This window comes from Amblyraja radiata, chromosome 17 (assembly GCF_010909765.2).
Source record: "Amblyraja radiata isolate CabotCenter1 chromosome 17, sAmbRad1.1.pri, whole genome shotgun sequence".
Lineage (NCBI taxonomy): Eukaryota > Metazoa > Chordata > Chondrichthyes > Rajiformes > Rajidae > Amblyraja > Amblyraja radiata.
Genome location: NC_045972.1, coordinates 39,355,983 through 39,382,239, shown reverse-complemented (window position 1 = coordinate 39,382,239; position 26,257 = coordinate 39,355,983). Strand labels below are relative to the sequence as shown.

General features: G+C 43.4%; 1 long non-coding RNA gene across 1 annotated transcript; it reads right to left on the bottom strand.

The window, feature by feature from the left end:
* Positions 1 to 281: 281 nt before the first annotated feature.
* Positions 282 to 26,028, bottom strand: LOC116982804. The gene is made up of 3 exons (XR_004414539.1): positions 25,905 to 26,028; positions 21,819 to 21,987; positions 282 to 472 (listed from the first exon to the last, which is right to left on the bottom strand). It is a non-coding gene; the product is annotated as an uncharacterized LOC116982804 (long non-coding RNA).
* Between the last annotated feature and the right edge of the window lie 229 nt (positions 26,029 to 26,257).

Genomic DNA, 26,257 nt, shown 5'->3' with positions numbered 1-26,257 from the left:
AATGAATGTTTAAGACTGCAAATTATCTGTTTATCGTAACTGTATAACCATCTGGCCACTATCTCATTTCTGATGTCCTTATTGTGTCAATGTCCATTGTTATCTCTTGTCATCTGCTTTTCTCTGTGGAGCTAATTTAATTTTTGTTTAATGCCCAAAGCATTAACAGAATTAAAAGTCTTGCATCTAAATATAGGGAGAGTGTTGATCAGTGTGTGCAGTAGAAATGGTGCACGTGAAGCAGATTTGAAGTGTAATGTGCTGCTGCCCTCAGTTACAAAATACTCACCTGCTCACACGTGACAAAAATCAGGTATTTCAGTTGACATGAAAATTGGTACTTTCTGATAACGTCAGCTAAAATCAGTATGGTTGAAAACTTACTCCATTTTGTGTGAGTGCACATCAGAATATTTTTATTTCCCCTTATTTTGGAGTTGTACATGGAGGTCTTTCACTCGTTTGATGTCTCCTTAAATGATGGGACGATGGAAACAAACATTTGAGAGGCAATCCTGTCAAATAAACACGAGATATCACACATTTACCTTTGGTGGTTCCCATTATCTGTTCTTAGAGTCATAGATTTTTTTTTAAGGTTTAGTTTAGAGATGCAGCACGGAGACAGGCCCTTCAGCCCACCGAGTCCGCACCGACCAGCCATCCCCGCACACTAACGTTCTCCTACACACACCAGGGACAATTTACAATTATACTAAGCCAATTAGCCTACAAACCCGTACATCTTTGGAATGGAGCCAAACAATGTGGAAATAGGTCTCTCAGCCCTTATTGCCCACACCGACCAACATGTCCAATCTACACAAGTCCCACCTGCCTGCATTTGGCGCATGCCCTCCTAAACCTATCCTATCCATGTCCCTGACCAAATATTTCTTAAAACATGAACTTGTTGAAATGCAGAAATTAACAACCATCCCATTTTCTTTAATTTGTCATTCCATGTTTAATTAGGCTAAATTGCCTAATTATACGTTTTGGTTTTTTTTGCCAGTGTGCTTCGAATAAGTCATTGTTAAATAAGGTCTAATTTTATTTTTTTAATTTTACCAAAAAGTGTGAATGCATAATTAAAGATTAATGTTTGAATATTAATTAACGACGAAACCCCATGGTAATTTTTACTTGTGAAAGATAGACGCAGCCAGCCACTGGAGAGGAGCTAAACGTGATTAGGATTCTTGTGAGAAAAGGGTAAATAATACTTCGTTAAATTATGTGGGGAAGGGGCTGGAGTAAATGTGTTTTGGTCGGTCAAATATTAAAATATCGGAGGGCTTTTTCTGCAGGGTTTAAGGAATGAAAATGGTGTCAATTTACAAAGACTTTGTACTTCAAGCAAGGATACGGCAACAGGACAAAGAGGTTTTTGTGTTATTCGGTCTTTTTTTTAATAGTGTACCAAAGATATTATTGTTTTCTCGCAGAACCGAGTCAGTTAGTAATACTGGAAACACTGTATCATTGTGATCGGATAGCAAACAGTTTGTATTGGGTAATGCATTAAAAAAGATCTATAAAAACATTGTAATCTGCGACCTGCCTTTCCATGCTTGCCCCTGGTGTGTTTCACAAATATAATAACTTAGGTTCTTTCATAAGATCATAAGAGATAGTAGAATTAGGCCATTCAGCCCATCAAGTCTACTCTGCCATTCAATCATGGCTGATCTATCTCTCCCTCCTAACCCCATTCTCCTGCCCGATAACCTATGACACCTGTAATAATCAAGAATCTATCTATGTCTGCCTTAAATATATCCACTGACCTTTGCTCCACAGCCTTCTGTGGCAAAGAATTCCAAAGATTCACCACCCATTCTTACCACTGAATGTAACTGATAATGAGAAAAACAATTCATCTTCTGATAGGCAAGCAAAATCATTTTAAATTATCAAGAGAATTTAAAATACACAATTTTAATGCTTCATAATTTCATATACTTCTATTAGGTCTCCCCTCAATGGTTCTGACGATCATAGCTATTCCCTGCTTATCCTATTTATAGCATTGAAAGATGCTGAAATATAACATTAACCTGCAATTTATGAATTGGCAGAGTACGTTGAAGGGCTGAAGAGCCTAAAGCAAAAAAATAAACTGCTGGGAGAGAAAACAACATGCGTGGAGGCAAAGGGATGGTCTGTGTTTTGAGTCAAAGTCCTGCATTAGAGTGTATAGCGGGAAGGTGGGCAGTATAAAGAAGTGAGAGGGAGGGGTGAGCTAGAGGCTGGTAGGTGAGAGTTGAACAGAAGAAAAAAAAATCAGATGGATCAGGGGAGGGAGAGCCTCTCTCTACCTGACTCTAACTTCTCTGTTCATAGGTAGTAATTCCTGTAACAGTTTAAAAAGTTGTTCTCAAAATTGGAAACTGGACACTTTTCTGCCTGTTGTAAAGCAAAAATAGTTGACTACAAATGCCGTTATAAATAAACCATGTTATAAATCTGCTGTATTTCCACTTGACAGCATGAACTGAGGTTGCAACTAAATGCCTGTAAATGACTACATTCGGCTCCACCAGGAACGTATTGCACATCTTAAAGAGAATGAGCAAATGCAGAATGGAAACCTTGTATTTGCTACTTGACTTTTGTCTGCGGATATGTATTTGTATCACAGTTACCACATTTTCATTATCGGCCCCTCTCCCCCTTTTAGAACCCAGCTGTGCGAATTCCTGCCATGTCGCAGAGGGATGGTAATGAATTTTATTTGAAAGACAATGAAAATATATCATAGGTTCTAATTTGACCACAGGACAAATAGTGCATTTCATTTCTCTGTATTCACTCAACTGAAGTTGCTCATTAAATAACATGTTCAAGTGCACTTCACAGCATGTATTCTGACCTGGATCTTCACTGCAGTTCAAAGTGGGTGCTGCGCTGTTAGAAGGGCCATCTTTTTGATAAAGACCGATGCATCTTCAGTGGGCGTAAAGAATTTCAGGAATCTATTTGAGACAGAGCAGGAGATTTCTACCTTTTTAGTCAGGGGAATGAACCACAGACTACATAGCAACAAGGCACTGTCTTGTAGCAATTAAGGCTTCACCCACGCAACAGAAAGGCCATGTTGAAGATAATCAACAGGCAACCAGGAACAATATGAATTATTTTGCATAGATTAATTATCTGTGGTAATGAAGGATGCTAGTGAAAATCCTAAGATCTCTCATGCCCTCTTTATCCGTTCTTGCCACATTACTACTTGTTCCCATTCCCCGGCCAGCCTTGTTTTAGTTATTAACCCTGCTGTGATAATTGAAACAATAACAGAATTTCCTGTTCAATGCTGGGCTCCGACCAACTTTCTGATCTGCTTTATTGTTCTTTCTTATTACAAAGAGTTTTATGGGAAGTGGACTGGAAGGTAAGCTTAAATGAGATTTTACATTTGTCATCAATTGCCAACCTTATAAAACCTTAACAAAATAACTTAGCATTTGGGATATGCATTACTCAGAGAGATTTTAGGAGCACATGGAAATTTAGCAAGTGTCACACTACGAGTGATGTCTTAAATTATTCCATGTCGGGGCACGTTTGTGCCATGTGCATTGTTTCTATAAAATTAAACAGGCCCAGCAGCAGCTGTGGAGAAGGAAACAGTGCTAATACTCTAGCTCCCCTCATCATGTATTGTCATTGGCCCAAATAAGCGAGTTCAGTATCTCGATAAACGCAAGGAATCATGGGATTTGTCAAAGGTCATTTTGTGGCGGCTCCCAAGGGTCGTGCCATCATACTGTCGAACCCTTCGGCACGGGAGTGGTTCAGTCCGGAGGCGGCCCTTAGCCAGAGGGTTTAAAGGCAGGGGCTTGGGTGCCATCTTTCTCTTGTTTGGTCTTCCTTACAACCGGGAGGAACATAATAAAAGGTGCCTCTCAAAACACTGGACTTCGTGCTTCCTTTTGAGACCCACGCTCTACATTGGTGACCCCGACGCTCCATTGGCGTCATGATGGAGAGAAGAGAAAGCCCTACCTCCTCACAGGCCGGCCCGGCCCTGTCTCTGGACGCGGTCTCGTTGAAACTGCCCAACTACCGGCCCACCACTCCATGCACGAGCACGCCGACTGCCGCCGGATAAACTACGTCTGGCACGGCGGGAATTCCGCAGAATGGAGACCTTGGGGATCGTCTGCCCTTCAAGCAGCCCTTGGGCGTCCCCACTCCACATGGTCCCTAAATCGAGCGGGGGCTGGCGACCTTGCGGGGATTACCGACGGCTGAACGCCGCAACAACAGCGGATCGATACCCCGTACCCCACATCCAGGACTTCACCGCCCATTTGGCTGGGGCCACAATATTTTCAAAAGTGGATCTGGTACGGGGTTATAACCAGATCCCGGTTCATCCGGATGACGTACCCAAGACGGCGATCATCACGCCATTCGGACTTTACGAGTTCATGCGGATGCCGTTCGGCCTCAAGAACGCTGCGCAGGTCTTTCAACGCCTAATGGACGGGGTTTGTCGCGACCTCGATTTCGTGTTTGTGTACCTGGACGACATCCTGGTGGCCAGCCGCTCGCAGCAGGAGCACTGCGCCCACCTTCGGCAGCTCTGTCAGCGGCTCAGTGAGCATGGATTGGCCATCAACCTCGACAAGTGCCGTTTTGGTGTAACCGAGATTGACTTCCTCAGCCACCGCGTGACTGCGCAAGGCGCGGTTCCCCTGCCTGACAGGGTCGACGCCATCCGTCGGTTTCCCCGCCCACGCACGGTGCGTGGCCTGCAGGAGTTTATTGGCATGGTGGTGTTTTACCATCATTTCGTGCCATCCGCGGCCCACATCATGCGGCCCCTGTATCAACTTCTGGCGGGTGGGCAGAACAAGATCGTTGAATGGACCCATGAGGCAGGGGCAGCTTTTGACGGCGCGAAGGAGGCCCTTGCTCGGGCCGTACTGCTGGTGCACCCGCGGGAAGATGCCCCGACTGCTCTCACGGTGGACACCTCGGAGTCGGCGGTTGGTGCTGTGCTGGAGCAACTGACGGGCGGAGGTTGGCGGCCCCTGGCCTTCTTCAGCCGGCACCTCAACCGTGCGCAGTCAAAATACAGCGCGTTCGATCGCGAGATCCTGGCTCTGTACCTGGCAGTGCGCCATTTTCGCTACTTCCTGGAGGGCCGCCCGTTCACCGCCTACACAGACCACAAGCCGCTCACTTTCGCCCTGCCGAAGGTTTCCGACCCCTGGTCCACACGACAGCAGCGGCAATTGGCCTACATATCGTAGTATACAACATCTATCCGCTACATCGAGGGGAAAGAGAACTGGGTGGCCGACGCATTGTCCCGCCCCGCTATCAACGCCGTGTTCGAGGTGGCGCCCGGAATTGACTATTCTGCTCCGGCAGAGGCACAGCTCACGGACGATGAGGTGCCCGCCTACCGGACTGCCATCTCTGGCCTCCGCCTTGAGGATGTCCCTCTCGGTCCTGGGGGAGTGACAATCCTGTGCGATGTGTCGTCCGGTCAGCCGCGCCCCATCGTCGCTGCCACCTGGCGCCGGAGGGTGTTCGAGGTGATCCACGGACTGGCTCACCCATCAATCCGGGCGACAATGGCCGCTCGTTTCATGTGGCACAGTCTGCGCAAGCAGGTTGGCCATTGGGCTCGCACCTGCATTCTGTGCCAGACGGCAAAAATCCAGCGCCATGTCCGTGCGCCTCTCCAGGAGTTTGGTCTACCTCACCGGCGATTCGACCATCTCCACATAGGCATTGTAGGGCCTCTCCCGCCGTCCCGGGGCATCACCCACCTTCTTACAATGGTAGACCGCTTCACACGGTGGCCTGAGGCCATTCCGCTGGCTGATACTTCAACGGTTACGTGTGCTCGTGCGTTGTCCGCGCACTGGATTGCTCCCTTCGGGGTGCCGGCGCACATATCCTCAGACCGGGGGCCACAGTTCACCTCCGAGCTGTGGTCAGCCATGGCTCGCTTGCTGGGGGTGCGGCTACACCACACCACGGCTTACCACCCACAAGCTAACGGTCTGGTGGAGAGGTTCCACCGGCAGCTAAAGGCAGCACTGAAGGCACGACTCTCCGGCCCGGACTGGATGGACGAGTTGCCGTGGGTCATGCTGGGCATCCGGACTGCTCCCAAAGAGGACTTGGCCTCATCATCGGCGGAGCTCGTGTACGGGTCGCCACTCACGGTGCCCGGGGAGTTCGTGCCGTCGGCGCCGGGGCAGCAGGGAACGCCCTCATCCACCCTAAAGCGCCTTCGCGAGCGAGTTGGCAGGCTCGCACCCGTCCCGACGTCCCGCCATGGGACATTTCGCCCACACGTGCCATCAGCCCTCATGGACTGCCCATACGTCTTCCTGCGCCGTGATGCCCACCGGACGCCACTCCAGAGGCCGTACGAGAGCCCGTTCCGGGTGCTAGAACACGGGCAGTCGACATTTGTCCTGGACATGGGGGGCCGGCCGGAGGGAGTGTCGATTGACCGTTTGAAGCCGGCACACCTGGACATTGACCAGCCGGTGCTGGTTGCCCAACCTCGGCCTCGAGGGCGCCCCCCTTCACGGCTCCCTCCGCCTGTCACTCCACCTGTCCTCCTGCCGGTCCCTCGACCTGTCCCTCCACCTATGCTTCCGCGAGCCCCACGATCGGCTGACTTCCGCTCGCGGGCCGGCCGGGTTGTGCACCCGCCGGTGCGTTTCGTGCCCCTGGTTCTGGGGGGGGGGGGGAAGGTCCTGTGGCGGCTCCCAAGGGTCGTGCCATCATACTGTCGAACCCCTCGGCACGGGAGTAGTTCAGTCCGGAGGCGGCCCTTAGCCAGAGGGTTTAAAGGCAGGGGTTTGGGTGCCATCTTTCTCTTGTTTGGTCTTCCCTACAACCGGGAGGAACATAATAAAAGGTGCCTCTCAAAACACTGGACTTCGTGCTTCCTTTTGAGACCCACGCACTACAATTTGGTATTTTATTAAAAAGCGAACGCAGCGCTGTATAAACTGTGTATCGTCCGTGAACTGTGTCTAGTTCAGTTCATTAATCTGCAATTATGAGATATTCAAAAAGTTAAAGAATTTATTATATTCATTTAATCCTTAATGTGTTTGCTACTGGAATCAGAAAATATTACTTGTGTTTGAAACATTTTCTTATCTTTATTCATATTTATGTGTAAAAATATTTAATCTCAGGCAGACAGCGACTGTATCAGTGTGATGTGGGCTGATGCTTTACCTACAGGCGGTGTGAATGTACCGTTAAGGCAAAGATTCATCTCCGAGGAAAACTGAGTACAGGGTTGGCCCTGTGAAGGAGCCGCCAATCTGATATAAGACATTTAACTGCGAAATGCCTGCCCTTTAGTATTGGATCGATTGAGTCTGAATGAGAAAATGCTCCCATTACAGGTATAAACACTCATATTACGGGCTGGCTCCATGTTTGCCCACTCGCTGGGGCTGGCGGTGCCTCCTTCAAAGGGAGCGATAAAAGGTCCCGTCAGCTGGGGAGCTACGACCCACTCCAGAGTGAAGCCTCTAGATTGGCTGTGGTTCAAATGCTTGCAAATTCTCATAATTATCACCGCCCGGTCACCTGGACCCAGCTCCCAACTGTACGTCCTGACAGACTGGAACCAACCCCAGAGGTTAAAGGGACAGCATCTTTATTTAAGCTAACCCACCTCGAAAGTTTAACCAGCCTGTTCGAATCCAATCTGAACTTTCCAACCTACCCCCACACAGCTCATTCTCCTCGTTTTCGTCAATCCAGGAAGGTTGTTTAGATAGGAATGTAAGAACAGTCTCAAATTGCCTGACCACACAACTTGTAATTCGTGTAAATCAATATCGAATTTGAATGGCTGTGACTCAGGCTAATGCCAGGGATTTGATAATTGACAGGTTTGTTCCAGGCATTCTTGCGTTTTCAAGGCTGGTGCTGTATTGAGTCAATAATTTAAATAGAGATTTGTGGATTTGTGCAGCATACAGTGCGCTGTGGCCTACTGCTGACATATTTGATGGATACATTTATTTATAAATCTCATTGAATAGAATACGCAGGTCCGTACACACACACAGTAGCTCAGCTGACGAGAATGTTTATCCCGAATTACCCATGACCTGGGCATGTGTAGTAAGACCGAACTCGCTTATTGCCAAGGGTGTCCATCTACCCAAAAACTAGCTAAATCTGAAACATTAGATCTGTTTCTCTCTTCACAGATGCTACCTGAGCATCTGAACATATCTGGCAGGTTCTGGTTTTCGTTCAGTTTTGCAGCATCTGCAATCTTTTGATTTCAATATTTAATATGATATACAGTTTGAATTTTCAACAAGGACCTGTGCTGTCATTGCTAGATGTTTGAAGCAAGCTGATGCTGCTGTCATTTACTTAGTGTATTACGATTCTATTAGAGTTATACAGCATGGAAACAGGCCCTTCAATCAAACTGGCCCATGTTGACCAAGATGCCCTATCTACACTAGTCCCACCTGCCTGCATTTGGTCCACATCCCTTTCAACCGTTCCTATCCATATACCTGCTCAAATGCCTTTTAAATGTTGTAACAGTACTTGCCTCAACTACCTATTGGTATATTCCATATACCAACCACCCTTTGTGTGGAAAAAGTTGCTCCACAGGTTCCTGTTAAATCTTTTTCGTCTCACCTTAAACCTATGGCCCCTATTCTGGGTAAAAGTCTATGTGCATTTACACGATCTATTCCCCTTTTATATATCACTGGCGGGTTTTCGTTTGATGCTTGCTGCCTTCAGCTTTCCCTGTTTGGCCCAATGCTCCAAGCAATCGCTCTCACCTCGCCTTGGGAACTCTGGAAAGCAGCTTACATTTCCTTTGCACATATCTGATTCTTTGACATCATATTCTTGTCTTTCCTAGTTCTAACAGTCTTGATTCCACTAACAACATAACCGTATGAACACTAAATTCTCCAATTTTAGGTAACCCCACCAATTATTTATTTTTACTTTTCTTTACACTTCGCCTTTTTTCTTGCGACCAAATGCCTCCCAACCCCACCCCCCTCATCTTGGTGTGCAACCAACTCTCCACTATCCCACCCCCTCCTCCCCCCCCCACCCAAACCTCTTCCACCTATGTCCCTCCCTTGGGCTTCACTTTTCACTCCTCTTACTCATCTTCTCTCCTTATCTGACACTCTTTTGTCTCTCTTTCATCTCTGGCCTTTGTCCAGCCATCTGTTAATCAAAACCCTCCTCAGTTATATCCTCCTCTCACTTGCTAGACTGTGTCTCACCACCATCAAGAATACATCTAATGTATTCAAGAGAGTTAGATATAGCTCTTAGGGCTAACGGAATCAAAGGATATGCGGAGATAGCAGAAACAAGGTACCAATTTTGGATGATCAGCCATGATCATATTGAATGGCGGTTCAGGCTCGAAGGGCCGAATAGCCTACTCCATCACCTATTTTCTATGTTTCTATCTTAGAAACATAGAAACATAGAAAATAGGTGCAGGAGTAGGCCATTCGACCCTTCGAGCCTGAACCGCCATTCTTCTTGCTTCCAGTTCTCTCCCACCTACCACAATCGGTCTGAAGAAGGGTCCCCACCCAAAACGTTGCCTATCCATGTCCTCCACAGATGCTGCCTGACCTGCTGAGTATTTCCAACATCTGATGTCCATACTGTTTTGCATTTCCAGCATCCATAGTATTGTTTTTGATTTTGACTTTAGCTGCTGCACAGCATCCAAGCCTTTGTTAATTCAATTCAAGTCAGTCATATTAAAGTACAATAGGGACCTGGTCCATTGGGGAAGTGTAGGAAGGAACTGCAGTAACTGGTTTAAATCGAAGATGGACACAAAAGCTGGAGTAACTCAGCAGGTCAGACAGCATCTCTGGAGAAAAGGAATAGGTGACGTTTTGGGTCGAGACAGAGTTAGGGGAAAGGGAAATAAGATATACAAGGTGATATAGAGAGATATTGAACAAATGAATGATAGATATGCAAAAAAAGTAACGTTGATAAAGAAAACTGGCCATTGTTAGCTGTGGTCTAGGTGAGAACAAGTTATTCAGATAATGAAACTGGGGAATCCACTCGGGAAGTACCTGTTTCATTTATGGAGCTTCTCTAAGGATGCTGCCAGAATCAACAAACTCACGACTTTGGGATTATTGGATAAAGCACATATGCAGTATTACACTTATAATGTTGCAGCTTCTCCAAGCTGCATTACTGTTTTTTTTGTTTTTTTCCCCCTGGTGTTTTTTCTTAAAACTAATTATTTACTCTCTTCCCACCCCCTCTGCTGGTGACTGGACTCCTGCGGATTTTCTGTTTCACAGCCCGCAGTAACTTTTCAACGGCAATTCTCCACGTGCAGGCCTAATAAGCACAAGTTGTGAATTTTTACAATCCTTTCCTTGGTTTAATTAAATGATCAGATGGGATCTATCCCCTGGACAAATTGAATGCTAATTTACATTGCTAACAGATGCATTATTATGAGCAGCTGATGTTTCCTCTAATGTTTTTCCTCCCCCCCCCACCACTATTATGACAGTGTCAGTGTGCTAAGCTAACCACTCAGTTTCACTGGGATTTTCTACATTTAAACTGGTCTTTAGAATCAAGCTTTTATATTTTCATTGTGAAAATTGTGCTCTTCGGATGCAGAATCAAGAGTTAATATACCACTTCTTGCAAATACTGTTATCCAGGAATATTTAATTATATTTTGGTATACAGCCACATTAAATTGTTCTAAAAATCTTGACTTCAAAGCAATTAAGAGATTGAAAACTGGTGGTGGATGGAGTTGAGCGATTCTGTTTTAATTGAATTTTAACTTAAATGGAAGAGCTTGTGAAATGTACGTATCATGTTTCAAATTGACATGGCCGCACCGAAGAAAAAGTGAATTAAAACCTCCAACCAGTATGGGCAGGATTACCAGGAGAAATTATTACAAAGGATAACTTCCTCTGATGAGCTTATCCAGTTTTTATTTCCAGTAAAAAATATTTTGGAGACACAGCAACGTTTGGTGGTTTTATAAATAAGTACATTAACTCTTAGAGTGAAAATCCAATGTGTTATTTAAAACCCAGTGATTCAAATGAAATGTGACAAACAGCAACAGCACATTTAATAAAATAAATATCATTGCCACGCTGATAATTATTGGGTAAATCAACAAAAGGAAAATATTGGCTCCTAATCATGCTACTGTTCTTGTGCTGTAGTTTTCTATGGTCTATGTTTAGCATAGACATTGTGGACTGAAAGGCCTGTTTTTGTGCTGCAGTTATCTATGATTTATGTTTGGCATAGACATAGTGGGCCGAAGGGCCTGTTCTTCCTGAGGGGAAGTCCAGGACAAGGGGTCACAGCTTAAGGATAAGGGGGAAATCCTTTAAAACCGAGATGAGAAGAACTTTTTTCACACAGAGTGGTGAATCTCTGGAACTCTCTGCCACAGAGGGTAGTCGAGGCCAGTTCATTGGCTATATTTAAGAGGGAGTTAGAAGGCAGGTACGGGATACTGAGTTGGATGATCAGCCATGATCATATTGAATGGCGGTGCAGGCTCGAAGGGCCGAATGGCCTACTCCTGCACCTAATTTCTATGTTTCTATGTTTCTTGTGCTGTACTTTCTATGTTCTATGTATTTGTCAGCTGTTCATAATACTACATCTTTAATCAAAACGAAGCTGTATTATTTAGTACTACACTTTGCAATATGAAATGTGACCTGCTGCTGCTATGCTCGATCATCTTCGCAGGTGGACCCTCGTGATCAAAGATGACTTGCTTTCATTCCAATTTTGCGGGTTCTAAGGAGAGCGATGAGACCTGTATGGGAATCTTTTACATATGAGGCTGATCGTGTGGGTGGGACATTAGTTTTAGTTTTTAGAGATAACAGTGTGGAAACAGGCCCTTAAGCCCACCGAGTCCGCACCAACCAGCAATCACCCATAAACTAGTTACATCCTACACCATGGACAATTTATAGAAACCAATTAATCGTTAAACCGGCACGCCTTTGGTACGTGGAAGGAAACGGCAGCACCCAGAGAAAACCAACAGTCACGGGGAGAACAATAGACAATAGGTGCAGGAGTAGGCCATTTGGCCATTCGAGCCAGCACCGCCATTTAATGTGATCATGGCTGATCATTCCAAATCAGTACCCCGTTCCTGCCTTCTCTCCATATCCCCCGAGTCCGCGTACAAACGTACGTACAAACTCCGTACAGACTACACCCATAGTCAAGATCGAACATGGATCTTTGGCTCTGTAAGGCTGTAACTCTACCACTGCGCCAGTGTGCTGCCCTGTGGTACGATTCTTCTGCCCTTTATCGGGAGGTTTGGTATAATCCTGTTGCATGGTCTTGAGGTTCCCAATACCATTCTGAATACTCCTCCTCCACTTTGACCAGTCAGGGGTCAAGTATTCATTCCCAAGAGTCTGGGGCGATGAGTGCATCCCTGAACTTTTTCCTCTATCTGAAAGCTAATCTTTTCCCGTAAAAGAGCTTGGAACAGGGTCTGTTTCAGGAGTCTGACGTCGGTCACATAAACAATGCGCCTGTTTAGTGTAGCTGACGGAGTGTAATGAGGACCTCCTGTGCAGCAATATTGATCTAAGATCAAGAGCTGCAGAAAATGTAACTGCTGTAACAAGACTAGCTGCTGTTTGCAAATACATGCACCAGTCTTGTAATTCACATAGCACGTAGCAGCTGGAAAGTCTGCAAAGATTTAAATATGACTGGTAAAATTTTAATCTCATCCTATTAAGAATTTTAGGATTGACACCTGCTGGAACGAATTTCAAATCCTGAATTACACCATCACTTTTTCAAAATTATCATAAGACATAGGAGCAGAATTAGGCCATTCGGCCCATCGAGTCTGATCCGCCATTCATTCATGGCTGATCTATCTTTTTATCTTAACCTCATTCTCCACGTGACCTTTGACGCCCTCACTAATCAAGAATCTATCAATCACTGCTTTAAAAAGACCCAATGACTTGGCAATAAATACCAAAGATTCACCACCCCCTGGCTACAGAAATTCACCTTCATCTCAATTCTAAAAGGTACGTACTTTCATTCTGAGGCTGTGCCCTCTGGTCCTAGACTCTCCCACTACTGGAAACATCTTGCCTCTGTGCATTCTACCTCGGCCTTATAGCTAAAACAACCTGGACAATTGCTGAAGGGATTTTGACAACCAATGCTTAACAAGCCTTTGCTTGTACAACTCTATAATCATTGCAATAGAAGCCATATAGAAGCCTGATGTGATTCTAGATTAGCTAATAGAGAGTTTAAAATGTTGCTTTAAACCTACAACATTTTTTTCATCTAATGCTTCCACCTTTCACTGAGATTAAAGCAGCCCATTGAAAATTAAATATTTACACATTTTCGATAGGGCTATGAAAACAGCACAAGCTGTTCTAATGGAAATTACGTTTTTATGTAATACTGTTAATTATGGACTCTGAAAATCATAATGATTTTAGTGTTGGAGCAGCTAATCATCCCATCGAGTAGTACAGCCCCATGCAAGAGCGATCCAGCGAGTCCCACTCGTCTGCCCTTTTTCCACGCTCTGCAAAGTAATTATTCCCCTTTAAGCATTTATCCTGTTCCCTTCAAAACACAAAATTAAGTTTATTAAAAAAAATTGCAGATGCTGGAATTCCGAAACAAAAACAGAAATTGTTGGAAAATCTAAAAAGGGGTCCTGACCCAAAAAGTCCCCTATCTAGGTTCTCCAGGAATGCTGCCTGACTCCCTCAGTTACTCCAGTTTTGTATACCAGTCATGGCTTCTTCCTCTCTCTGGCTGTGCATGCCAGATTCCAACCATTCTCTATGTTGATAGTGTATCCTAGCGTCATCTTTGAAGTTTCTCTCAATCTACTTCGCCTAAACCATTCCTGATGTTAACTGTCTCTATCAGATGTCCTTGCACCTTCTTCCTCTGTTCATATTTTAGGAGCAGAATTAGGCCATTCGGCCCATCAAGTCTACTCTGCCATTCAATCATGGCTGATCTATTTTTCCCTCTCAACTCCATTCTCCTGCCTTCTCCCCATAACCCCTGACACCCGTACTTATCAAGATTAGTCTCAAGGAGACCAGTCCAAGCTCTACCAGTTTGATCATAAAATTGTTCATAAGTTTAGTCAATCATTTCTGCACCCTTTAAAACCTTCACATCATGCCTAGATCGAGACTCCAGTTATTGCTGCCCTAAAGTTTTTAATTATTAAAAATAGATTATTCGTGTCTTCTTCGCTCCTGCATTCTCGTCTCTTTATTGTAAAGGTCCCCACCCCCTAGATGTTTTAATTATTTTGTCCATCTGCCCAGCCAATTTCAACAATTTATACACATCTAGTTTCAGCACAGCATCTGTTCCATCAACTTTTCCAATATCTTCCTTCTAAATTATTTACCTATTCCACCAATTTAGTCTGCTTCTGACTCCCACACAATTGAACAGATTTCCAAATGTTGTGCCTTCTGCATATTATAAAGTCATGCCCTGCACACACAAGTGTCATATGTTCAGAAATAGTGGATCTAGCACCGACTCCTGAGGTGCTGGCTTGAAGGGCCGAATGGCCTACTCCTACACCTATTGACTCTAATATGTGTTGTCCTCTTCTGGTTACAACTGTTCACTAATACTCTCCGTTTCCTGTCACCTAACCAATATTGTTCATTTTACTTCATTGACTTAAATCGTAATGACAAATTCATAGCATGTTATCAAATATTTCTGAGAGTTCTTTTGCCCAACATCAACTGCATTTCCCTCATGGACTCTGTTATCCCCATCAAAAAATGCTGGTATTTTACTTGAACGTGATTTGCCTTGAATAGGTATTTTCCAAATCACCCCGCATATGTCCAAGTGACTGCTAATTCTGCCCCTAGATTATCCTTTCTTAATGTTTCCCCATCGCCAAGAATAAACTGACTGGGTTCTGTAATTTGTCCTTGACGTATAGGACGCAATACTGGGATAGCATAGATTTAGTGTACGGGTGATTGCTGGTTGGCACCAACTCGGCGGGCCGAAGGGCTTGTTCTACGCTGTGACGTTAAACTAAACTAAATTAAATCCAAATCACCATTGAAAAGGTGGTAATGAGCTACCTGCTTGAACCACTGTACCTTTGGTGAAGGTGTGTTGGTGAGAGAGTTTCAGGATTTCAACTCGTCTACAATGAAGGGAAACAGTGATATATTTCCAAGTTTGGATGGTGTGAAATTTGGTGGGGAAACCTGCAAGTGGTGGTGTCCCCATGCACCTCTTGACTTTGCCATCCTTTGTGGCCTCACAGTCACAGATTTGGGACACATTCTCGGAGTGGCCTGGGTATGTAACTATCGATATCTTCATCAGTAAAATATAATCTTACTAAATGGACCAATTTAAAAATGGATAAAAGGCTCATATTAACACGATATAATGTACCATTAACAAACCTTTTGGTTTATAGCTGTTATAAAATTATAATTCCTTTGTATAAAAGATTTGACATTTATTTTTGTCTATTATAAAATGTATACATTTTCTACACCACATGATAAGGTAAAGCTGGAAGCATTGATAATTCATCCAAAACATTCTGAATGGGCTAAAATTTGTGAACAGTACATCCTTTCCTTTATGATTTATACATTTAAAATGGCTCCTGTGAGATTAGCTAACCTTTCTCCCAGTTTTGATGTACGACACGGGCAATGTCATCAACACTGAGATGGAGCTATTAAGGCTGCAATGTGGGAATGATTTATCGGTCACTTGTCCATTCCCATTAATGAAAAACTGAATTAACCCAGAGACAAGGTAATAAACATTGCACTTTGCAGAACTCTCTGAAGATCTTTAGTGAGTGTACTAAAAACTGTACTATCTCATTAAAGTGATTTATCTGATCTTTGCAAAATTATTGTAGAATTATTTATTTTCCTGTAAGCTATTTTCTCACAAGCAGAAGGCTATATTTTACAATAATAAACCAGACTTTAGCCTTTTGGAGATAAATAAATATACTGGCCTCTCCCCTAGTCGTTTAACCTGTTCCTCGGCTCTCCATATTGTATCTCTCTTGAATAAGCGAGTTCAGTATTCCGACTGCTCATGCCCAGGTCATGGGTCACTCGCGATAAACATTCTCGGCAGCGGCGCTGCTGCGTGGGTGCAGACCAGCTTTTCGTCCGTGGTCGGGATTGGGCCCGGGTCTCTGGCGCTGCTGAGTTGTTGCTGGGCCATCCCCGTCCCCTCCCGGGTGTCCCGTCCATGTCCGAGGGCGGCCAGGGTGTCTGGCGTCGGCCCGTTGTGGTGGCGCGGGCTTGCAGCTGGCGTGGAGCGGAGGCGCTGGCTCCGGCTTGGCTCTGCCTGTCCCGCCGGTCAACCGGTTGACCGGCGGCCCTGGAATGGCGGGGCGCCAGCCCGTTGCGGTGGCGGCCCGGGCTTGCAGTCGACATGGAGAAGAAACGCTAGCTCCATTGATCCGTGCTGGTGTCCCATCAGGACAGGCAGAGTTGAGCTGGAGTTGGTGCTTCTTCTCCGCGCTGGCTGTGGGCCTGGAATGCCGCTGCGTTGGCGGTCCAGTGGCGGTTCGGCGGCGCCAGAGGCCCAGGTTCGATCCTGGCTGCTGATGGGGCGCGGGTCTCTGTGCAAGCGGCAGCACGGTTGCCGGTGGTGTTTATCGCGAGTGACCTTTGACAAATTCCATGATTCCTTGCGTTTTTCGGAATACCGAACTCACTTATTCACATCTTCCCAAGCCAACAATGGGCCCACTAGGGCACCATCCTGCCGGAGGCTATTTGTGTCTGGCTCTGGTCTTTTCTTCTTGCTTCTTGTTCCTCTTATCCCCCACCCCCAATCCCTTACTTTCAGTCTGAAGAAGGGTCCCAACCAGAAAGGTCACCTATCCTGTTTGTCCAGAGATGGTGCCTGACCAACTGAGTTATTCCAGCACTTTGTGTCCATCTTTGGTATAAACCAGCATCTGCAGTTCTTTATTTCTACTGAAATTCACACCAAGCTAAATTTCAACTTAACCTTTCACTTTCAGGTATTTTAAACAGGTTGTCAATATTTCCTGCTTTTAATGTTATTTTTAGAACGTGCTTGTCTATTTCGAGATCAAGTTTATACGGTCAAACTGTCAAAAAAATGAATTGGAGACACAAGGAACTGTAGATGCTGGAATCTTGAGCAAAACACAAAGTACTGTAGTAACTCAGCAGGTCAGGCAGCATCTGTGGAGGGAATGAATAGGCAATAATTTCGGTCGGACCCTTCTTCAGAGTCTGGATTCGAAAAGTCGTCTGTCCAGTTCCTCCACAGATGTTGCCAGACCTGCTGAGTTACTCCAGCACTTTGTGTTTTTTACTCAAAAAAACATTGTAGGTAGGGTTGAATTTATCAGTTTGAATTAATAATTATTGGGGAAACAAAAGCCTTGAGCTGTATCTAATTTATTTTTTTTGCAAATAAAATTCTGTTGGCTATGATTGCCAACACTATCTTATTTGCAAAAAAAAACTTGTAGTGCAGGGCTTTTGTTTAAACAATATTTTTGCTTGAGCAGTCAAAATGAGAGCATGATGATGCAGCGGTCAGTGCTGAAGGTTCAATCCTGACCTAGGTGCTGTCTGTACATAGTTAGCCTGTTCTCTCTGACAGTGTGAGCTTCCTCTGAGCTTTCTGATTTTCTTCCATGTTGTAAATGTGTGCTGACAGTTTGATTGCCTCCTGTGAACCACCTCTTAGTTAATGGCTAAGAAAGAATCAAAGGGGAATCTGATGGGGATGTGTGAGAGACGGAGAATAAATATAGGGAAGTAAGAGGGGGAACGGGACTAATAGGATTGCTCCCCAGAGCCGCAATGAATTGAACAGAATAGCCTCCTTCTGCGTCGTTATAAATTAAAAATGAGGTGTGGTAGATCAAATTTGTGTGTGGTTATATAATAGAATAGTCTTTACCATCACTAGAAGAAAATTCCCTAGGATAGTAAAACTACAGGCAGCAGTGTGCTGGAATTATTATTTAGTTGCAATTTATTAGAGGGGACAGTCAAATAGTTGGATAAACTGTCAAAAATCTGAATTGGAGACATAAGGAATTGCAGCTATTCCTAGTATTCCTGAGAATCCTGTCGGAAACTGTAATTTAAGCCTGCAGAAAGCCTTCAGGAACATAGAAAGTGTTGTGTTGAAATTAAAAAGGATAATTACAGAAGCAAAGAGGGCATGGAAAAGTACCACAAGGTAAAAATGATTTTTTTTTAAATTAAAAAAAATGTGATGATGTTTCATAGGAACACAAAAAAGGAAGTGGAGGAAAAACAAGGAAAGAGAAAGGCTTTCCCAGACCTCCCTGTGGGTGGAGGATGAGGATAGGCTGTTTTGCTGAATGCCTGGCAGATAGCTGCAAATCCTCCAACGCTTTTCAGAGGGATAGATGTTTGACTCTCCGGTTGTCAGGATTAGACGGTTACTATGGCAACGGCCACTTGTTGTACCTACATACCATATAATCACCAACCTCACCTCATCCACCCCCAATGCCTCCCCCTCCCCACCCATACTACAGAATCAACTCAATTAGAGAACGCAAGATGAGAAAATAAAGCAGATTTCTTGAAAATTAAGCCTACTGTTGGTCGTCAGAGAACAATGTTTAACCTATCCAAGTAATTTTAATTTCGGTAGAAATGTGAATACTTTGACAAAAATCTTTTAACTGCGGACTGAAATTCAAAATACGGGAAGGTATTACTTGATGCATTTACAGTTGAGAAGTTGAGGAGGAAAGCAGTCTTCTGTTCATAAGTTGTAGGAGCACAATTAGGCCATTCGGCCCATTAAGTCTACTCCGCCATTCAATAATGGCTATCTTTCCCTCTCAACCCCACTCTCCTGCCTTTACCTCATAACCCCCGATGTCATTAATCAAGAACCCATCAATCTCCGCCTTAAAAATATCCATTGACGCCCTCCACAGCCATCTGTGGCAATGAATTCCACAGATTCACCACCCTCTCGTTAAAGAAATTCCTCCTCATCTCCTTTATGAAGGTACGTCTTTTTATCCTGAGGCTGTGCCCTCTGGTCCTAGACTCGCCCAGGAGGGAAACATCCTCTCCACATTCACTCTATCCAGGCCTTTCACTATTAACTGTAAAACAGGGGAACCATAACGACCTGGAGGATGTCTAACTGCTGCTTAGTTTACAGGAAAATGCAAAAGCAAACCTTCACTGCAGTTACATAAAATCAATTACGAAATACTTTATTTTTCATTTAAATAAAGAATCACAAGTTAAAATCAAAAACTAGTTTGAAACTACTATTCTGTGTTGACCATAATCTAACATTGTTAATATAATAAGTTTAAACAAGAGGTTATTTCAGGTAGTTACATTGGCCAAGCTGCAAAGACTGGGCTGTTCATCCCATTACAAGGTTAAATATTGTCACAGAGAAAACTTCACCATTAGTATTAGCAGCTTTGGGGCTAGAGTAGAATGAGCCCTTGACAACTTAGCAGTTTTAATGACTGAAAATGGGCTTGTACAAACTGATCACTATTACAGCATCATGTTCGGCAGAGACATTGTGGGCTGAAGAAGCTGTCCCTGTGCTGTACTGTTCTACGTTTTATGCAGCTTGTTACAGTTATAGCATCATACAGAGATAGAGCATGGAATCAGGCCTTCAATCCACCCACTTCTTGCCAACCATCAAGCATCCAGTTACATTAATCCATCCTAACCCGTTTTATGCTCCCCACAATCCCATCAACTCCCTTCAGATACTTCTACTCATTAAGGGCAATCTATAGCAGGCAATTGACCTACTAACCTGCACATCTTTGGAAAATGGGAGGAATCACAAGCCCCCAGGGGAAGGTGCAAACTCCACACAGACAGCGTTTGAGGTCAGGATTGAGATGGGGTCACTAATGCCATTGAATGGATCTCTCCTCTTCCCAATTTCCTACTTCCCACGGTGTATTTGTGGCATTTACTGACACTGTTGCTGATGCAGCATTTCAACAGGAGAGACCGAGTGTCTATCAGCCCAGATGATAAACAGATGACTATTTGCCACAGTCCAGATGTAGTTGACTAACTACTGCTATCTCCAGACTCAGGATCAAAGTACCTCAAACAGTCTCAACACAAACAACAGATGTCTTTGAGAAGTGCCATGCCGATCAATACTATCATCTCATGGTTTTCATTTGCCAGGTTAAGCCATATAAACTAGCGAAAAATAAAAAAAAATCATTTCTGCCAATATTTCCTGGCCAGTCACTCTTCACAGATGCATTGATCATCAAGTTGCATTTCTGGTTACTACTTCAACAGAAGTAGGCAGTAAACAATATTTCTCATGGTTTGCTCTATTTTAATATACAGAATTTGTCTACAACCATTTGAAATTCTGAGGCTACAATGATACTCCTAACTCCTTCACAGAAGACAGGGGCAGCACGGTGGTACAGCGGTAGAACTACTGCCTTACAGCAGCAGAGATCCAGGTTCAATCCTGACCACGGGTGCTGTCTATACAGAGTTTGTATGTTCTCCCCGTGACCTGCATGGGTTTTCTCTGGGTGCTCCGGTTTCCTCAGACACACCAAAGAAGCAGAGGTTTGTAGGTTAATTGGCTTTGGTTAAATTGTCCCTCGTGTGTGTAGGATGATGTTAGTGTACAGAGATCGCTGGTCGGCGCGTACTCGGTGGGCCGAAGGGCCTGTTTCCGCGCTCTATCTCTAAAACTAGACAGGAAAAGGCAATGAAACTTTCCTATAAATTTCTGCTATTAAATGATGCGTGTTATGAGAAAATGTTATGGCTTTAACAGTGATAGAAACATAGATACATAGAAAATAGGTGCAGGAGTAGGCCATTCTGCCCTTCGAGCCTGCACCGCCATTCAATATGATCATGGTTGATCATCTAACTCAGTATCCTGTACCTGCCTTCTCTCCATACCCCCTGATCCCTTTAGCCACAAGGGCCACATCTAACTTCCTCTTAAATATAGCCAATGAACTGGCCTCAACTACCTTCTGTGGCAGAGAATTACAGAGATTCACCACTCTCTGTGTGAAAAATGTTTTTCTCATCTCGGTCCTAAAAGATTTCCCCCTTATCCTTAAACTGTGACTCCTTGTTCTGGACTTCCCCAACATCAGGAACAATCTTCCTGCATCTAGCCTGTCCAACCCTTTAAGAATTTTGTAAGTTTCTATAAGATCTCCCCTCAATCTTCTAAATTCTAGCGAGTACAAGCCGAGTCTATCCAGTCTTTCTTCATATGAAAGTCCTGACATCCCAGGAATCAGTCTGGTGAACCTTTTCTGTACTCCTCTATGGCAAGAATGTCTTTCCTCAGATTAGGAGACCAAAACTGTACGCAATACTCCAGGTGTGGTCTCACCAAAACCCTGTACAACTGCAGTAGAACCTCCCTGCTCCTATACTCAAATCCTATGATCAATTCAATTCCATATTTTTTAATTTTCTTATTAATTTCATATAGTCTTTTAGATGCAATTAAAATCACAAAAAAGAAATTAACTATTATGATTGATATTGCAGCATTTGAATTGATTGTGTTATCTTTCCATATTTACATTTTGAGACACAGTGGTGCTAAATGTTTTACCTGAACCAAATGAAAATGAGACCCTTTTCTGCTCTGGACACATTTACAATGTTGCCCTATGTAATAAATATGTGACTTACTGTATGAATGCTTGTAATCATTATGGAGCTGCAGACATCAGATACCACTCACTGGTTTCTGTCAGACATCGCCTCTTCACACAGTTCTCGTGTTGGCTCTGTGATGATATGGCTGATGTTGTACCAAATCACACAGATAACAGATGTCTCAGATTTCATCCCGTCTCTGCTGAAGTAAACAAGCAAGTTTAAAAAAAAATATATGATCGCAGTGCGTGACATTTTCAACACAGCTCAGAAATGAAAGACCAAAACATTAGCTTATCTTTGTATGGTGGAGACACAAAGCTGGCTGAGAGTTTAAAAACAAATGATACTCTCCTTCTGACCAGTAATGGATCCAAATATCAATTAACTTACTCATTTCACCTCGCCATTTGTGGTCAACCACAGGAAATACCAATTTTAAATGAGGCAGTCTGTATGGAAAGGATAAATACAGCAAATTTTGACGGTGCGGATTGTATTTCCTGTGAGTTAATTATACAAGAACATTACAGATGGAACGGTAATTCACAATCACATGTCTCGATAACCAAAGATGATGCATTGAAAAGAAATTCAGATTCATATTCAACACCATGCAAGAAAAAAACTGGAACTAATTGTGATAGCTTTGCCATTTCTCTTGCATCTCCCATCTCCATTTAGATTTTACTTTAGACTTTCGAGATACCATGGAGAAACAGGCTTTCTGGCCCACCGAGTCCGTGCTAACCAGCGATCACCCTGTAGTGTACACTAACCTACACACACTAAAGACATTGCTTTTTACAGCTTATCGAAGCGAATTAACCTACAAACCTTTTATGTTTTGAGTGTGGGAGGGGGAGTAATGGAGAGACAAACCATGTTAATAGCAGAGGAGAAATGAAATCTCCCTCGTATAGTCAATAACATTGATTGTATTTATTACATCCCCTCTGAATGGATCGTCATTACCCTGTGTGCTGCTGCATCAGGTTAAAGGTATCTTGGGGACCACTACTTTCAAACTATGGTGACCTGAATGGGTCGATAAGGTGAGTAAGAAGGCAAACGGGAAACAGATTTATTGGCCGGTGTAAAGAGAAACCTTTGTGTAAGCAGAGAGATCTTGCTTTAACTGTATAAAACGGCAGATGGACTAGGTGCTGGGGTACTGTATACACATTTCAGTTAATAGGTAGGATTAAAAGGGAGTTGAGAAGTTATTATATGTGGAACTCATTGCACAAAAAAATGGGTGTAGCAGAAACCCTCACACATTTAAAAAGAACCTGGATGAGAATTTGAAGACCTATTCTCAAGGCTGTGCATCAAAGCTGGAGAGTGAGTTAAACTTAAAGACAATTTTTGGCTGACATGTATAGGATGGGCTAAGTGGCCTTCTTGTTATAGTAAATATCTATGATCTGATCACCTGTTGCCTCATCTATGCAAAACATGTCCACTGTCCTTTTTCGAGTGACAGACTCAGTACAGCACAGAAACAGGCCCTTCTGCCCACTATGTCTATGACTACCACCATGCCCACTTTCCTGCGTTGATTCCATATCCTCCATTCCTTGCTCATTCAAACCTGTCCAGGTTGCCCTGAAATGTTTTTTTTTGTTCCTGCCTTCACCACCTCCTGACAGCTCATTCCTGATACTAACTGCTGCAGATGTGTAAACATTTACCCCTCAGATTCCTTTTAAACCCCCTCCATCTCACTTGACGAGGCATTGGGGGGGCGGGGGCGCCGACAAAGTTACAAAGTGTTCAATGTAGTCTAAGAACAAAGAGGAACTATTGGAGACTACATTGAACACTTTGTAACTTTGTTGGTGCCCTATTTGTGGCGACTCTTTGCATACTCGCGCATGGTATGCAAAACAAAGAATTTCACTGTGACATGTCACATGTAATAATAAAGTATCAATCAATAAACCTATGCCCTCTAGTTTTGGACAAACTTATCATGGAAAATAGATTCGCTGTCTATCCTATCCAAGCCTCCCAACTTTAAATACCTCTATCATATCACCTCTCAGCCCTTCATTCCAGGGAAAGTAAACCAAGCCTATCCAATCTCTCCTGATAACTGAAGCCCTCCAATCTAGGCAACTTCCTTGTGAATCTTTTCTGCACCTGCCTAACTTAAGCATGTCCTTCCAAATCTGCACACAATTCTCCAAGTGCAGCCTAACCTGCATTTTGGGCAATTATAACATTTTGGCCCAACCCTTATGAAATGTTTATTCCCCAGTTGACTGCTCGGTGGTCTTTTGACATCAGCAAGCAAGTATCTATTTCCCTTTTGGTTATTTTCTTATTTCCTTGCTCCTTATTTCTCAACATATCTGACATGTTTTGATTTTATTCGTAGTTGCATCACAATCTGTTCTATCAGGCAGTCAATTTCAGTTATCATAGACCTTTCAAATAATCCCTCAACCCAATTTTGGGGTTAGGAAAGTGTATGGTACCTAGCATTGCATGTACAAATTCCACTTCAAATTAAGAGAAAGGTATGTACAGTGAATGCATGAAATAGGAGGAGGAGGCAGAAACCTTGCAAGATCATAGCTCACTAGGTACAGGAAGCCTCCTCACGTTCTGAAAATATGCTATTCAAAAGCATTCCTCTAGTCCATCTCTGGGCAATGACAAGGAAAGGGCAACCTATCTATGAAAAATACGAGCTCTCAATCAACAGAAATGCCTTTTAACCACCACATTTCTTAAGCAAAATGCCTAGAATTCTAAAACAAGTTCTTAGCATTTGATATTGATTTTCTCAAAAAATATTGGTCATGAAATTCTGCTGCTATTTGATCACATTAATCATGGCTAGAGCCCTGAAAATATATAGCCAGGATCCCTTCCCAAATAAATGAAGCATTCTGAATCGTCGTTTAGGTGCTCAAGGTGCTCTTTGCTTTACCCCTGAATTAGTAAACCCAGTGCCTCTCACTTACAACTTAAAGAGCTACTGACCTCTATAACCCTTTGACAATTGATTGTTTATTTTCTGTGAATCACTACTTCCTGATACTTATCCTCCATTTCACCTGTAACGTACCTGAATTCATGCTGTACAATGGCAAACTAACTAAAACAAGTAGGTTTTACAAGACATTCTGAATAACAAATCACTGAAGAGTTAAAAGCTACAAGTTCAGCTCATGTAAATGCCCATTGGGATTACAGTTTTGAACTACTTCTCATTTATCAGTAATCCTCTTTGAAACCTACACACTTTAGTTTGCAGTCCACAGAGTGCACTGCAATAAATCCTATCTTGTTCTATCAACAGGACAAACATCTTGAGGCAACGGAAGTTAGTTTAGTTTATTGTCACATGTACCGAGGTAAAGTGAAAAGCTTTTGTTGAGTGCTATCCAGTCAGCGGAAAGACTACACATGATTACAATCAAACTATCCACCGTGTACAGATACATGATAAAGGGAATAATATTTAGTGCAAGATAAAGTCCAGTAAAGTCTGTTTAAACATAGTCCGAGGGTCGCCAATGAGGTAGATAGTAGCTCAGTTATTGTTCTCTAGTTGTTGGTAGGGTGGTTCAGTTGCCTGATAAAACAGTTGGGAAGAAACTGTCCCTGAATTTGGAGGTGTGTGTTTTCACACTTCTATACCTCTTGCCTGATGGGAGAGGGGAGAAGTGGAAGTGGCCAAGGAAGCGGTTCCCACGCTGTCGCACTGTGGTAGAATTAGTTGTTTGAGATTTAATCTTCAGTGCTTTTTCTAGGCCATGACATTGCTCTTATTATATTTTTCCACAGAGATAAAAGTAGTAATACTATTTACCTCCCTTTATTTACTCTTAAACCGTTCAAAATGAGCCATTTTATAGTGAAAGCTTTATGGAGGACTGCTCTGCCTCCCACAAACAACCTAACTACTCCCAGCTAATAGAGCCTCTGGAATGTCTATAATCCCCAGACTCCCATTGCATGGGCTTTCAGGTTATAAATGACCTGCCCCACAGAAATCCAACTTCGTGGACATTATCCCATACATTTTTAAAGCATTTATATCAAACCAGTTATAATTATACTAACAAGAAATGCAAATCGAAAAGATGATGTTTATTTATTAACCTTTTTCATATAAATGTTGTAACAGTGAATTATTATCCATATCCCAGATTTTTTTGGTAGTGATTAGTGAATTCCTTAAGGCTGTATTTCTGTTAAAGTTACAGGGTCGTCTGTACTTGTGAAAATTCACCAATTCGTTCCTGAAATATAAGAAGTGATTGAATAGGCTGGGCCTCTGTTCTAGTTGTAGATTAAATGGCTGCTAAAAGTTACCCTGACTGTGGGAAAGTAGCAGGATAATGTGAAAGGGAACAGGTTACTGGGAAATAAGAAGAGGATTGGAATAGATGGGAATAATCTAAGAGTCAGGATAGAGTCAGGATGGGCTGAATGGTCTTTACTTTACACTTTAG